Source organism: Corvus kubaryi, unplaced genomic scaffold, assembly GCF_017639235.1.
Source record: "Corvus kubaryi isolate FWS band 111438036 unplaced genomic scaffold, C.kubaryi_AGA036_p1.0 133, whole genome shotgun sequence".
Taxonomy (NCBI): domain Eukaryota; kingdom Metazoa; phylum Chordata; class Aves; order Passeriformes; family Corvidae; genus Corvus; species Corvus kubaryi.
Genome location: NW_024580667.1, coordinates 28511681 through 28528126, shown reverse-complemented (window position 1 = coordinate 28528126; position 16446 = coordinate 28511681). Strand labels below are relative to the sequence as shown.

The following is a 16446-nucleotide window of genomic DNA, read 5'->3' as shown; positions in this document are numbered from 1 at the left end:
ACAGCAGATACCATGTAAGTGTGCTTGTGCACTTGTAGAGCAATTTTCCACTTTCTAATTGCAATGGCTATGCCCTAGCTAGAACATCCAGAGTGTTTCCAAGCTCCTAGAACAAGACTACCCCAGCTTCTGAAGTGGCGTGAAATGAAATGGTCCCAGATTGGGATGAATGGAAGGCAGGATTTGGGATGGACACTGCTGAATGTGCAGACCTGCACCTAGGCCTAGGTGCACCCTGTAGGACTTCATCGTTAAAAATCTGTATAAAGATAGAATATTAAGTTTAACTTAGCCACTGAAAAATCAAAATTAATTTATTAAAGGAAAAAGCATCTAATCCACTTTAAAGATCATTGCTTATTAAATTCATTTGGAACGGGTATTTTAAATTTAAATATTAACATCTGAGATGAAACATTTAGTTTGGGCCAGTCCTGTGGTAGGAGGCATTGTCAGGACACGAAGGGCTTATCAAATAGTCCACTTGCCTGTATTATGTCTGCAAAATCTGACAAAGTTAGAGAATAATTTTCATAAATGTATCTATCCAGGATTTATTGGTATTAAGCAACCTGGATTCTATCCCCTCCATTTGAGTTTTGGTACAATCATGGCCAGAAATTCCCATTTTTTTCCATTTGGAACTTGATTAGTTTCAGCCTCTTGCTGATCATCAGCGGATGAACAATCTCTACAGCACCTGCAATTGTTTATTCATGGAAATACTTGCCACACTTGATCAAATCATCTCTCAAACTACTATTTAAAAAGATACATAAATTGAACTTCTTAAATCCCATGCTGTGGGAAGCAGGCTTTCAAGATTTCTGGATTATTTCCAATGCTCTTTCCTAAGCCCTCTCTAAACTCCTCTCTTCTTTGCCTAAAGGTAACCACAAAACTTGTTAAAATAATGAGATCTCTTTTTCTTCCATACCATAGAGATAACACCATTTTTTCAGTCAGAAAGAATTTATTTGAGTCAAATTTTTCTCCTTTTTGAAAATCCATGGATTAAAAGTCATGGGTGCACTGAGGTTTCAGCTGAGAAATATAAGAAATTAATAAAAAATTAGAAGGTTGCTATAATTCTAAAACTGGGGGTTGCATTCACTAAAAGAAGGAAATGGAAATGTAGAAAATTTTGCACGCTGATACTCATCCCAGCTTCTTAGACATATTTTAGACAGCAAAGAATAGATGTTTCTCATCTCACTCACTAAGTGAGCCTGCTTCCTCCAGAGGGACTCTTTTATGTCCTAAGAAAAACTGTGTCAGTTCCCAAATGTTCTCCAAATGTTTGACACAAAAGGGTAAACTAAGGACAGAGATCTCATTGTAAATTACTTTTTTCTCTCTTTAGTGGATTTAAATGAGATGTTTATTATCGCCTTAACATTCTTACAGTGGTTTAGTTCTGTATAATAGCAAAGCCAGTACTAAGTTAATTAAAAGAGCTATAAAGTCTGAAAGAAGCCAGCAGGTTTCTATGGGTTGCTGATTAAAGGGAAAGTGGTTCTTTTTTAATAGTGTTTTTTTCTTCTCCTTTAGAAACACTATATCTCTCTAATAACCTTCAATGTTGCCATGATGACAAAATTACATAAACCAAATAATTTGAAATAAAGTAAGGTCAAAACTTGAATTCACCATAATATAAAAAAAAAAAAAAAATCAACTTCAGAAAATCAGACCAGTGATTTATAAGAGCAACCAAAAGTCAGTCTAGAACCATAATATTCTGTAATCACAGCACTTCAATGACCTAGTGTAAGAATGAGTAACAAAGGACAGAAATTATGTGGATCAATAACTCACTTAAGTGGTAGTGATGCATTCATGTAATAATGTAGTTTGAGTCAACGAGATGAAGCTATGGCTATACAGTACTTGGAACTGAGGGAGCTGTGTGCCAGTGTTATACCCCAATCAGTTGTCAAGTTAAGGTGCACACAGATATTTTCAGTGGTCGGATGAGTGAACTATTTGACTCTAATAATACACTTACCTTACTTGCACATAATGGATTTTTGTTTGTGTCTGTAAAGAATGGCAGCATTAATATGATCTGTATTCTGAAGGAAAACAAAGCAAAATATTTGTTCTTCTCCATAATGCCTAAAGAAGCTTTTTAAAAATATATGTAAACTCTCAAAATACCTTTTTATTCTGAATGTTCTGATCACCTACCTCATTTTCTCCTATGCTTTAAATGACCCTTCCTGTCCAAGTATAAATGGTTTTCTGAAGCAGGAAGATTTTTTCTGGGACTGGGAAAAAGAGAAGGTTGTAATTTGTTGTGCATATTAACAATGGACACAAAGAAAAAAGGGAAAGTTTCTTAGCTTCCTGTAACATTTCCTGTTAAAAAAAAAAAGTATTTTAAAAGTACCACTAGAGTGTATCCCAAGGTAAGCTATAGAAAAAAAACCCCACAGGCTTCTGAATTTCCATTTTCATATCTTACCATAGATATTGTGTCTGTCTCACCTACAAACATTTTTACACAGTTGTTTTAGTGAGCACATAGGACATTTCTTAAAAAGTGCTTGTGTCAGGTAAACTAAAACTTTTGTAGAGAGATCCTAATTTGAAAAGTGTTCAGTGGGAAGATTCTGAGGCCAAACTGGCCACAGAAAGACAAAAAAGGAAGCACTGTGTTAAATCTATGACTCCGACTTATTTGATCTAAAAAAAGACTAGTCATGTTTTGAAAACACTCCAGATGTTTACTGGTTTTCTGATAAGGAATTAAGAGAAATACGAAAGTCTGAAAGGTCAGAGCAAGAAAGTATTATCAGCCTCCAGGCACTTTTTATTTTGGTGTCATTAGCAATTATAAAATGCTTCGCCACTGAAGCCCCTCAGTGATAAAAATTTTTGATGTGCCATATCAATGGGGCAGGAGAGCTGAAAGGTGATAAATTTGACATAAAAATTACATGGCCTTTTGTATTTTCTGTAAAGAACCAGAGGCAAATTGATTCTAGCACAGTCATCTTCCAATGTAAATCTATTTTAAGTCAGAGTGTGAGAAACAGAATTTAGGTGGTGAGAAATTTTGTGAATAATTTTTCTCGGTAAATGTAGCCCTATTTTGCAGTGACAGGACCTGGCAAATTAGGCTGATTTTTGCTGATCAACTCCACTTCCACAAACATGCACCAAATTATTTACACAAAATCAATCAGCGTGTGGTGTCTTTGCACACTGTTTATTCTTTTCCCCACACTGAAATGGGGACAAAATGATATAAATCCCTCATTGCCTCTACACTGGGATACTTCTCAGAAACATAAAAAAAGTTTGATTAGCAATAAAAGGGAATAACAAGCTATGATTAGTGAACATATTTCTTTCTCTGCATGATTATTTTTGATGGCAAAAGAAAATGGGTTTCATACCAAAAGCAACTCAAATACCTATGATGAAGATAATTTTAGAAAGCACTTGAAAATAACAAATATTTAATCTGGAGTTAAGAAGATGATCTGAAGAATTCATAAATATTCTTAAGGCTGGTACTGGTGTCTTTAATGAGTTTAGGTCTGTTAATCTATTTCAGACTTTGCACTGATTAAGAACACTGACTGAAAAAATACCTTGTGGCTAGAGTGCACTGGCTGCATACTAAGCCAGGCTCCTGCCATGAATGACACAGTCTTGAGTATATCTTGAAGATTTTGGCTGCATTAGACAGAAAACACATACTGAAATGGAACTGTTCCAGAGTAATTTATGAATGCTGTATTTTGATCTACATAAAAAAGGGTTCACTGCAAGAGTACATGAGGGTTGTCAGGAGAAACAAGCAGTGAGATCAGGAGAATGGCTAGAAGTAAGACATAAATCCAGACAATGTTTGTGGGGTTTCAAATCATTGACTTTAAACTTTTTGTTTCCTCAAAGAACAGGCTACAGTAACAGTTTCTCCAGGAAGACCAAATTTCGTGAATTCACTGTAAGGGAAGGAGCTCTACTACGAGCAGTAAAGGTTGCCAGGTAAAGGAAATTGTTCAGACTGAGTGAAGAAAGATACCTGCTCATGCTTCAGAAAATTAACCGATATTTGTAAAATCTTTGGATATTTATCAGTTCTCTAGTATCATACACATAGAATCATATACCTAGTTACCATCTAAAATCCTTATCTTTCCAGTTGCTCACCTTTTGGGTGAGCATGGCTAATGCCTGCACAGCTCTGCAGCTCAGAGTAACATCATGTGAATATCCCAGGTACAATAAAGACACACAGCCTGGCCTTGAGATGCCTTAGAGGAGACAGAAAAGCAGCTACCTGAGTCACAGGTACAAGACTACCAAGATGAATTGGGGATGTTCAGTGAAATCATAAAATTCCTGCTTAAGTTTTGAAAAATGCATGTATATTCTTGGGTTTAGAAATCAGACTTACAGCTTCATTTATTTGGAGGGCTGCAAAGCCATTAGAAGTGACACTATTGAAAGAAAGGATAAAGAACTTTCCATCCAAAGCTGTTGAATTCTTCCCCTATGCAAGCAAGCAAGTAACTCTCCTCTATAGCTAAGAGAGGTGGCATTTTGCTATCGTGACTTATGCCAGTAGCAGGAACTCAGCCAGGGGCAGCAGGGAAAAGAGTAGCCTAATTCAAAATTCCCCATACCTAATAATAAATAAGTGCCCCATATATTACACCAATGTTCTTTCTGGAAAATATCCTCCCCTTTCAGTCAAACTGCACAAAAATATCCTTGCAAGAAATATCATAGAGCTTGCTATAAAATCTGTAAGGAAAGTCCCCTCCCCAAATCTGTCTACGGACCTTTCTTTTAGAGTAGTATTTCTGTTATTGTACAGGGCATATTATACCCACAGTTTCCAGAAATGACTGGAATAAATAACTCGTTTTAGACTCCCCCTAATTAGAGTCAGGGAAACAATATGTGATTAACAGCCCACAAGAGCTAGTAGAAGTAGAGACTGTGGAAGCAGGGTCATGCAGAGGTCTTGGTGACAGAGAGGTGAAGCAGACCTAAAATCATCATATGCTGCTGCAGCCAATTACTGTGCATTTTGCTACTAAGCTCAAAACAAAAATTGTAGGTTGTGACAGGAGAACATGGCTAGGAAAAAGACCCTGAGGAAATGTAAACCTTGCAATGTGTACTGAGGAAAGTGCAGAAGAGAATATGCCTTGTCACGCAAAATAATAAATAGGAAGATACCACCACACAAGAAAACACACACCAAAACATTTCCCAATGTGTTACCTAGCATCTGAAATATCACCTTACTCGGCCCAGTTCTGACACTGTTGCACATTGCTGCACTTAAGGATTTGTTTTACTTTATGGAGATGACTTCAATGGGACTCCTCATACATGCAACCAAAATTAAATCGTTCGATTGCTTAAAAGCAATTGCTGGATCAAAGGCAAAGATCTTTGAAGGTTCCTGTCCAGTTTGTAGACCAAGCAGGGCATGCTTATAAAAAGAGCTGAACATTTTTCATCCTGCAGAAAGAAGGTGTAGATTCTCTGCAAATTAAGTAAATTGAATGCATCTTACAGCAGCTTCCAGAAGCCATTGTTTTTCCAACCAGGTGTGTTGGGAATTTGGCTCCTTCTGTACTTCTCTTCTAGAGATCCATGTTGTAAGGTTTTTGCACAGGAAATTCATTGTTCTATTTGCTGTCACAGTAGCAGCTGTAAGATGTTTGGAAGCAGCTCTAGTGGGGAAGAAGCTTCTGTGCTGAACAACTGCAGTTACAAGCAGTGCAGTGCACAAGCTCTGGAACATATCGTGTGCCATTAATTTGAATACAGCAAAATGGAAATTTAGAAAGCAGGCAGCTGAATATAGCAGTTTGGCAAGGTATAATCTCAGTAGCCTCAGCACTATATGCAGGAGCTACCAGGAGCCTTTGGGTTGAACGACAAACCTCTCCCACTTCCACGCATTTTTAGACACTTCTAAGTTGCTTCTCATGGTGGCACCTGTTGCTGGCTTGAATCTCCCAGAAGCCATCAGTGTAGTTTTAGTGCCCACCACAGACAATTTGATAGTCAGAGTAGCCTGTATGCATTTGAAGGAGCAGAGAGGGCTGTAGGGGTGGATGGATAAAAAAAAATCTAAAAATATACCCTTTCTCTGCACAGAGGAGTGAGTGCCATAGCTCCTTTGCCCTCCCTTTCAACATCATTTGCTGCTGAAATGCAGCATTTGTGTCACTGAGGTTCAGTGCCAAGATGAGCACTTGCCACCTATATAGGAGCTTAAAATAGCACACAGGCTGACAGAAATACCTTGAAGGCTGACAGAGGGGTGGTTTTCTGATGTATTACACTCTGTTGTAGGAAGTTTTTATTTATTTAGAATGATATAAGTACCCTGGGGAGGAATATGGGTTAGATTTACTCTGGTCTGACCCAAACACAGTGTGTCTGAAACACAAAATTATCATGGAGCACTCCCCAAGGGTCTGGAAATGGTGCAGCCCTACTGAATGATAGATTTTTAGCGGTTCTCCTGCATGGATCTCACTTGGCTGATGTAATGCTGATTAAAGCAAGCACACTTCCTCTACAGCACTCCCATTCATCCCTCCATAGCCACTTACTGCAGAGACCATGCAGGCTTTTAATTATTTTGCTAAACAGGGAGCATTTTTCTTGGAAGTGCATCATGAAATTTTAATGACCATGCTTTTAATTCCAACAGGAAGACCTCAAATAGCAGCAAAGTCCATGTGAAATTCCACATATGTTTCATCTTTCCTTCCCCAGCACCAAGCAGAAGGAGGGAGTCCAAGGGGAAGGAGGAAGCCTCAAAGAAATACGTAGCACTGTTACTGCCCTCAAGTTGTAAACCCCAAGGCTTTGCTTTCCTACAGGAAGGCAAAGCCTGTTTTTTCATGTTTCCACAGCCATGGGTCTCACTGTCCCATCTCACTGTCTTTAGCTCAAGCAGAGCATAAGAAACATACCTGTCCACTGAGGTATCTGATCTAAGACTCATTGTCAAGATTACAAGTTACAATCTTTGAGAAAAGGAAGAAGGGAGAAGAGGAAGGAAATGGCCCTCTTTTTTTGCTATCAAACAAGAATGAGGCTCATCCTGTACTTGCACTACATTCTCAGAGGTAAAATATATCTCCAGTCAAAGGCAGTTACCTGGCAAAAAAACCCAGCAAGTCCCATCACTTTTCTTTACTAATGCAAAAGATTCCCTGGGTAAATTCATCTCAAACCTGGAATTGTTCTCTGTAAGCAAATTTTGCTTCAATAAATCAAGAAATCATCAAACCTGGAATGTTTTTCACAAAGATGACCCAGCATATTAAGTTTTTGCAGTGTTTGGTGGGAGGATGCACTTGTGAAGGTGCAATAATTAAGGTGAATTAGCTACCAGCTAAAATTAATTATAGAGAGACCTTGAGAGAAATTCAAGGGAAAAAATAAACCAAATTGAAAGATAGAAATCTGAGAATTCACACTTTGCTTTATTAAGCAATGAAAATTAAGATGTCTTTGTATCATTACTAGGAAGCTTAATCCTTTATTATTAATAAACGATCTTTTATTTAAAGGATTTTGAACTGGACAGAGATAACAGTTTAATCATTTTGATGAAAAGCCAAGATTTTTCATCTTCAAAGTGCTAAAATATCAGTATACACCACTAATAATGAACCTTGTTATTCATTAGCATCCCTCAAATATAATGAGAATAACACTTTTCCTAAGAGCCTGCAAAAGAATTGAGAAAAAAAGGAGGTGGGTTTTTTATAGGTTAGACCTTTTATAACTAACTTTATTCATATTTTAATGAGTAATGTATGAATAAGTGGATTTTTAAGTTAACAAATGAATATTTAAAGAAAAGAGAACAGAATAAATTTGTCAATCAAAATCCTCCAAACCCAGGTACATGCTCCAGGCGTGATCTTGAAAACATTTATGCACATGAGTAACTCGTGACTCATGACTCATCCCAGTAAAGTCAAGGGTACTAAATTAACCTTTTATGAGAAATGCATGTTAGAATGACAGTTTGTACTCCACCCAACAGAGTGGAAAAGATAAACATCTGCAAGGTAGGGGCCTAATATAAGGCCATCATCTGAGTATTTCCTCCAGAAAAAGATGGAAGTATTGGGGAGGAGCTCTGTGGGAAAGGCCCTGGAAGGGTGGGAGGCAGCAAGCTGAACGTGAGCATGTGATGTGCCCAGCAGGAAAGGCAGCTAACAGCTCCTGTGTGTGTGAACAGGGGCATGGCACACAGACCAAGGAAAAGGATATTCCCTCTCTGTGAGGCACTCATCACTCTAGATAGTGCATTGGGTTTTGGGCCCTGCAATGCGGGAAAAATATGGAAAACTGGAGGAAGCTTTTGGAAGGCCCCAAGGCAGTTGATACTGGAGTCCTTAGTGTATGTGCAGAGGCAGGGGGAGCTGGGCTGCTTCAGCCTGGAGAAGAGATCACTTTAGGGAAACCTAACAGCCCCTCACTGCCTACAAGGAGATATAACTGGATTCCTCACAGTGGTATAGGATGGCAGAATGAGATACAAATGTGCATACATGGAACGAGAGAGTTTTCGACTTGATATAAGGAAAAGCTTTTTCCCCATGAGGACAGTCTGAAAACGGGGCAGGTTGTACAAAGTGGTTGTACAGTATCCCTCCTTGGAGGTTTTCAAGATCCAGCTGGACAAATCCCTGAGCAGTCTTGTCTGATGCCATAGCTTATCCTGCTTTGAGCAGGGGTGTGAACCAGGTCACCTCCCCTAGCTCATTTCTTAACTGATCTCACAATCCCATAAATCACCTAGTGTTGCTGAAACCATGTAAATATTCAATTCCCATATTCCTTATATTTGGCTCTTATTACGGAAGAAATGGTTCCCTTATTCCTATCTTTCTCCAGAAGTTGTTATGTTTTATCCTTCTAATGAAGTTCCCCAAACCTGCACACTACCAGGCAGCCTTCTTCCTTCCATGATCACAAGCACTTACCATGAGTTACTGGTATTAGTATTTCAGTCAGTATCTATACTATACTCCTGTTATATCACAAATGTATTCGACAGATCTTTCTGTCTAAGAATAGATTCAGTTTACTTCAGCAGCCATCTCACTTTTTTTAGTTTTCCCAGTAAAATACCATGATAAAAGGATCATACACATCACCATATGCAACTGCGTGACCTCTAACATAATACTTTTGTATTGATGACTAGTTTGGCAGGAAAATGCACCAGAACATTTGTTAAGAGAGTAAAGGAAATCAGCATATATCAATCTGGAATGTCTTTTCATTTTATGTGGCCCTCCTTACACCAGAGGCCCAAACACAGGCTATTTTCAGTTACCCAAGGAATTTATGTACAAAGGTCTCGTTCCTGTGGGCTAAACACTGAGCTCCATGGTAATTCTAAGAAAATCCCACTTTAAAATCTCTTATGTATCAGAAGTGTCTGCAGGCATAAGCATCTCTGTAAGGGTCTACCTAGAAACTAGAAATGGTCATGATTATCAAACCTTATAGCCATCCCAGCTGGGGCACTGTGTCAGGAATTCGACTCCTGTAGGCTGGGAATGGGCAAGGGATGCCATGGGAAATGGTAATATCTTACATGCAAGGTGTGCAATGACTGCTCTTACTCTGCCCACTTTTTAAAAGCAAGGTATCCCCTGAGGCTTTCCGTGGAGGACCAGATTTTGTGTGTATATGCATGGTACCACACAAGGTACCACTAAGAACTGCTCTGCCAAGTGCCTGGCCCCCAGCAGGGTTCAGGCAGGAGAGATGAACACATGAACTCTAGCTAGGGGAGCACATTCAAACCCAAAATACTCAGATCTGGGGGACTTAGTCTTTGAAGTGAAAGAGAGAGATGTCCAAAGAGTTTCAGCAGCTCTGAAGTGGCTGTTTTTACTTACGAAGACTCTGGGGATTTATATCCTCTTAAATACTTATGCTTTCTAGATCTGGCCCCAAGTCCATTAAAAATGTTTGCAGCAGATCTTGGGGAAGGAACAGATACTTCTGCAAAAATAAAACAAAAATTAAAAATAAATACATAAAATAACTTTCCAGAAAAAATGCTAGAGAAATATCTTCTTCAGCAATTTTACTGCAAAAAGGTCAAGCTCAAGATGTAGATAATAAAAAGAGCAGGGAAATAGCTGAAGAAATTCTCAGCTGGTATCTTAATAGTCATAAATCCTCTTATCTCTCTTGCAGGCTGCTTGCAACTGTTGCAAACTGCTTCTTCCAAATCAAAGAGTGGCAAGAATTACAAAAGAGGACAGATTAAACCATTTTTCACTCATCCTGGACAGATAGGAAAATAAAGTACATATCTTGATGTTCTGGATACCATCATAATTAGTTAGAGGGTCTGGTAGGTAAGGGGAGAGGAGAAGAGGGGTATGCTAGGAACATTTTCTTCTTACAGTATTGGTATCTTCTGCTTTTTCCAGCTTTCTTTTGGGGTCATATTAAGAAAGCAGGAATTCTATAATCACTGTTCCAACATCAGAAAGTCAGCTAAAATAGATTGCTTTCTCACTGCAGATCTCTTTATCTACACAGTAATCTAATAGCTACAAAAGTTAATGAAATCTGAAGTGATATTTGACATAAGTTTTTAAATCAAGGTGAGTGAATACCTTGCTGTCCAAGAGATTATTCTGTGGTTAAGTGTCCATGACTATCCTTTGGACACCATTCAAGATTTTTTCTGTGTAGCCTTCCCAATGTAGACCTATGTTGAATGAAGGATTGTAAACTTTTCTCAGTAGATGATAGGGAATAGCAAGACTTGTTATCTCTCTAATTATTCTTGAATTCTTAAAAGCGACTGTAGTAATATTATGGATTGGTCTCCCTCTAATATGATGAAGATTCGGAGGTCTATCTTTATCAAATGATACAAATACAATGGTCTAAATCTAATTATGTATCTGGGCAACATGTATCTGAGCCATACCTGAGTAAGACTGGTGTATGGAAGAGTATTTATTGAAGGACTCTCCCAAGTCCTGGGCAGGCTTCTTCTTCAAAGTGCACACTACCTGTAGCAAGGCTATGTTGTGCTTACTCCTTTAGTGTCTTGGGTGATTCCCCACTGCTGGATGCTCCCACAGCAATGTTCCCTCAGACACATGCTGAGGCCTGGAAGAGTCCTTTATTTCAGCCCTACGATGCTGTGACCTTACCCATCACCAGATATTGGCTGACGCATAGCAGGCGGTGACCTGTCCCCTGCCAGGGACGAAGCATGTTTACATGTACAGCCTTACTCATCAGGGAGTTGGACACACAACAAGTGCATCTCCTTAGCCACCTCAAGTACCTCAGAGCTTCTTACAGGGCATGGAGTCATGTGGTGATCCATTTACCCATTGCTTTTCCTACCCCATATTGTTCCCCTCCCCACTTTCCCTCGCCCCTAGCCCTGGCCACTCCCTCAGGCTCTCCCTATTGATTCCTGTACCCCAACCCCGCCCATGTACCGCCCCCGGAGCCCCTGAGAAAACTATGGGGTATCTCTGCCTGTGGGGATCACTGGGACAAGATGTAAGATTAAAGATCCTCTTAAACCCTTATAGAGAGACCATTCTCGCCTCCTTTGCCATCCCTGTGTTGTAGAGCTGATAGCTGCTGGATCAAAACTGCGGAGGCGTCCGAAATGGACTACAGGAGGGCGAAAATGGTCACACTGCCCTAAGCAACTCCGCTGAGCTCTCAGGGAAAGCTGCAGTTTGCTAAACTAAACCTAGCACTGCAAGAGTCATATTTAAAATGGGTAGCAGCACCTTGGACACAATCCATAACTTAGGCCTAAATTATGCTCAAGGCTAGTTCTAGCCACAGAATTATCTAATCATATCTTTAACCAGCTCTTTTTTTGTGTAATTGAACTCACATAATGATGAAGGCCATATGGAAGACAATACTTTTTCAGGAGTCAAAACAGTGGAAATAAACAATTTTAGGAGTTAAATAATATGACCTTTCTTACCAGCTTCTGCTTGAAGGACTGCAAATATGTTCTCTAGAGCATTTGCAACATTTCTTGGGTTATTATGGGGTAATGAGGCATGTCTTACCCCTAAACAGCATGAAAAATACTTCAGTGAGCCTTCTGCTGTGAAAACTCAGCCTTTCCAAGGTTGTCACTAGTCTACAGCCAAAAAAGATTCTAAGTCATATGTCTCTTGCAAAGGCAGAGTCTTCTGAGCACATTAGGGAAACACAAGTGGAAGGCTTTCTTTAAGCTCCCTCAGGAACTGGTTTTGATGTCTTCACTAATAAAAACCTTTCTTCTGGAGAAATCCCAATATTTAAACTAGTACAACCCAAAGCTAAACATTTGCCTTAACATCAGATGCAGAGCTGAAAATAATGAACTATATAAATACACATGTAGTTTTTTCACTTTAGCCTCCTGAGTATGCTCCCTAGGTGCTTCATGCTGTGTCAGTTTTCATCTGCTAAAGATCTGTCCTAACACCTGGAAATCTAGAAATGTAGTTGAAATAATACTTCTTGAATAAGTTTGGAGCTGGTAGAGTATAGCACCTGAATGAAGTTGCATAAAAACTTTAAAATATTGTGTGTTGTATTTAGTTTTCTATTCTTTAGCCAAAGAGATTGATAGAGTTAATACACATGGTGTTCCTGATGTTCATGAGCATCTTTTTTCAATACTGTTACTCCATTGTCTTCTTTCTCATGTAATTTTTTCAGAACTGAATAAATTCCTATTCTGATATTTGAGTTTGCTCTCATATTCTCCTTCATGCTCCACATATAATGGAAGGAAATATATTTTTACTGCAATGTGAAGTGGTTAGAATCATAACATTGATAATCCAGAGTCTGTGAACAGACACTACCCAATAAATCCACCCTCACCACAGCATAATGTTATTTAGCAATTAATTGCAAAATTGTTTGTAGGTTGGTTTGTGACTTGTACATTTCAATTTAGCCTCACCAGAAACTCCTTTCAAACAGATAAGTAAACAGATTCCTCCTATCTAGTTCCACCTCATCTTCAGCAACTGGTCTCCAAGTCTATCTCCTGGGGTGATACTTTGAGCATGGCTCCACAAAATGGAACCTAGGTGGAGGCACTGTGGAAAAAAAGCCCCGGGAAAAGTTTTTATGTAAATATTTCTCATGTGAGTCTGCCCTCTTCTCCTCCCCAGCTTTACAGCAAGTGTACATGACAACGAAAATATAAAGAAAAGCAATGGGCTGGAATTCCAGAATAAGACAAACATATAGAAAACCATTGGCTTTGAGACTCTTACTGTAAAAGAATAATTCATAATGATTTTGAACATGTGCACGGAATGAAAAGACTGTAATCTCACAAACCTGACACAGCTAAGATGAGCCTCAGTCCTTGATCAGCACACACAGGCTTCTTGGATCCCAGTGGCTGCAGGATGTAGCACAGTAATTGGAGTTTAGCAAAGCATAGACGGGTGCTTGCTGCATCCAAGTTCTCTGGTTGTGTGACTCTGCAAAGGCCAGTGCAGCACCAGAGGCTTCCCATCCATGCTGAGTACTCTTCAGATGTCAGATGACATTTCTCTTTGTGGCTGATCCCAATCTGAAGCTACATGTAATAAAGCACAAAGACTCCACTTTGTCTTTCAGGATCATGGAAGACTCCTTCAGAAGATCCTTCAGAAACAGGAAAAATCCCCATCGATTACAAGTTGTCCTAGTAGCATACATTCTGGAGACAATTTGAAGAAAAAGATCACTCTAGATGAGAAATTAAGATGCCACATCTAAATCATATTTTTAAACTGAAAACCTCTCCCTCCCCAGGGAGTTACAAAATTCTTACCACAAGGCAGAATAAAAATATGTCAAGGCCAGCTTCTCAGAGTGGGTTTAAATGGTAGTTCTTATTTCTCACTCAAGTTTTTTGAAGTTTGAATGTGCCATTTGTGCTTGTGTTGGAATGGGCAATATAGAAGGATTGAAATGCTTAAAAATTACATAATTATCACTGCAATTTAACACTCAGTTAATGAAGGCTTGAACTGTTGCCCAAATTGCCATAGTAGCTAGCAGGTATCCATACTGAACAGAGTTTACATTTGCAAGAAACTGAGTTAGAATTAAAGGTTAATCCACTGCCATATAAACATTGATCTTGCAGTGATCCCATTAACCTTTCTCATATGCAAGGATTAGGCATAAGTAGCTAGCAAAATACTAACCTTATTTAAAATTGCAGAGCTGTGCGTACCCAACTTTTTTTTTATCTTTCACATAGGGGCAGAAGTTTAAAGGCTTCCTCTGCAAAGTGATCAAGCACACAGTCTCTTAAAGTTTTGTTAATGTGTTAAAATCATGTTGCAATCAGCAATTCAATGAAACAAGCTCAATTTAAAAAAAAAAAGTTTTTTCATCTCTGTTGACTTGGTTTGAATCCTATCCTGACTACAAGAGTGAAGAGGGGTTGGGAGGTTCCTCTGAGTGGGCTCTTCAGCATACCCTTTCTCCAAGAACTCATATGAGACTGATCCTACAGCTATGGTAGCCTCCCAGCAGTGCCGGTAGCAGAGAGATCCTCTTTGGCTGGTCCTAAGGGAGGAGCGGTCATGCCAGGTCTTGTCATTAACAGCTAGAAGTTTCCCAACACTGATGTCTTCTCATTGATGAGACCTATCTGCTTCCTGATGGAGGGAATCTGGAGAGCTGGTGTGAACTTTCCAACTCTCTAAGATCTCAGTGAGAAATAACTGCAGGCAACAGGTGCCCTGCAAAATCGAGCTCCAGTGCTGAGTGCATTAGCTTGGATGCCTGCATGTGACTATAGACTTACTGCTTCCAGGCAGAGGGGAGGTCATTAATCATGAGGTCATAGAATAATTTAGGTTAGAATGGGCTTCTGGAGGTCATTTAATCTAACCCCTGATCAAGTAAGAAAGAAGTTCAAAACCAGAGCAGGTTGCCCAGTACCTGTAGCTTCTGTGAGAGCTTGGCATGGCAGGGAATGGCACACAGAAATGAGTGGTGTGACAGTAGGAAAGTGGACACTAAGAGTGGACAATGGCTGTGAAGCATGGTCCTAAATTTCTATATGCTCCATTTTTTGGCCATCTGTTTCCATCTTCCAACCCTAGAAGAAAGCTAGCAATAATTTATTTGCATTTTCTTTAAACACAAGTAAACATTCTTGGCATGTTGCCATGGAAGGTCAGCTTCACTGTTTCAGGCAGAGAATAACTCAGGTTGCTAAGGGATGAATTTAAAAACAAAAAATAATTTCAACCCTGATAGTGGGTTAACTCATAAACTAATACCGTGGATGTATTTTGAATGATAGTGCTAATATTTTAGTCAGGTTAAGAAAAAAAAGTATAGATAATATGCACCTGTGTTTTATGGATTACCTGAATCAACCTTTCTGGCATGAAAGTAGAACCCATTTGCAAAAGAGGCTTTATGTCTTCTATGACCTTGTGCAGCACCTAGCATATCAGAGCTGCTCAAAATAAAAATCCAGAAATATTAAGTTATTTATTACAATATGTTATTTATCCCAGTGTTTTTGCAGATCTTTTGTCCCATGTACTCTTTCAACTCTGAGTTTCAGGAAAAAATAGCTCTCAGCTATCTCTAAGGAGATGACAGCAAGGTGAGTTGCCCAGGCACCACTGAGTCTTTGGGCATTTCCAGAAGCAGTCGTGATGAACAAGACCAGCCCTGAAGCTGCCGTTCAGGTCCCGTTTGGTGCAATACCCCCACAGCCATACAAATCCAATGCTAGAAAACTGACTCCAGGAACACCAGTGCCCCCAGATGAATGCAGCTTGTGCAGCCCACATGGCAGGAGAGCACATGTGGCTGGTGGCAGAGGTGGTGGAGATGCTGCACCACCATGCTATGACCTCCTGAGTAGCTGTGTCTGGCAGGCCTTGTCACCACTCAGGCACTTGTCAGTGCCAACCATCTCTCTGCATGAGAGGATATTTCCCTCTTTATGGACAGCCCATTTTGGTCATGCTCCACCTGAAGCATATTTAAGATGCCACTTTGCTAAAAGATGGAAATCTGCAATTATGTTTCTTTTACAACAATTATTACCACAGATCATGGTGAAAGTGGATGGAAGTTCTTACCATTGTTATGGTTTCACCAAATGAGTCATGTTTATTTCTCCCTTATGGCAGCAGAAATGGCAAAAAGTTGGATGTCTGGACATTTTAATGGACCTGGCATATATGGCAATGTATCTGCACTTGCATCTAGCTAATATGCACTTGCTAGACTGCACACTTAATAATCTGCAACAGAAGTTGGCAGACTCTCCACCTCTCATCTAAGATTTAATGGAAGGTACTGCAGTCTCCTATTAATAGCATCATTTCTCCTAGCTACAGCGCATGGGCTAGTGAGCATAACATGAGGAATTGCCTTAGTACA

At 39.5% G+C, this 16446-nt stretch overlaps 1 long non-coding RNA gene across 1 annotated transcript; it reads right to left on the bottom strand.

The window, feature by feature from the left end:
* Positions 1–13380: 13380 nt before the first annotated feature.
* On the bottom strand, positions 13381–15142 carry LOC121666847. Its single transcript, XR_006016816.1, has 3 exons — positions 14980–15142; positions 14235–14313; positions 13381–13686 (listed from the first exon to the last, which is right to left on the bottom strand). It is a non-coding gene; the product is annotated as an uncharacterized LOC121666847 (long non-coding RNA).
* Positions 15143–16446: the final 1304 nt, after the last annotated feature.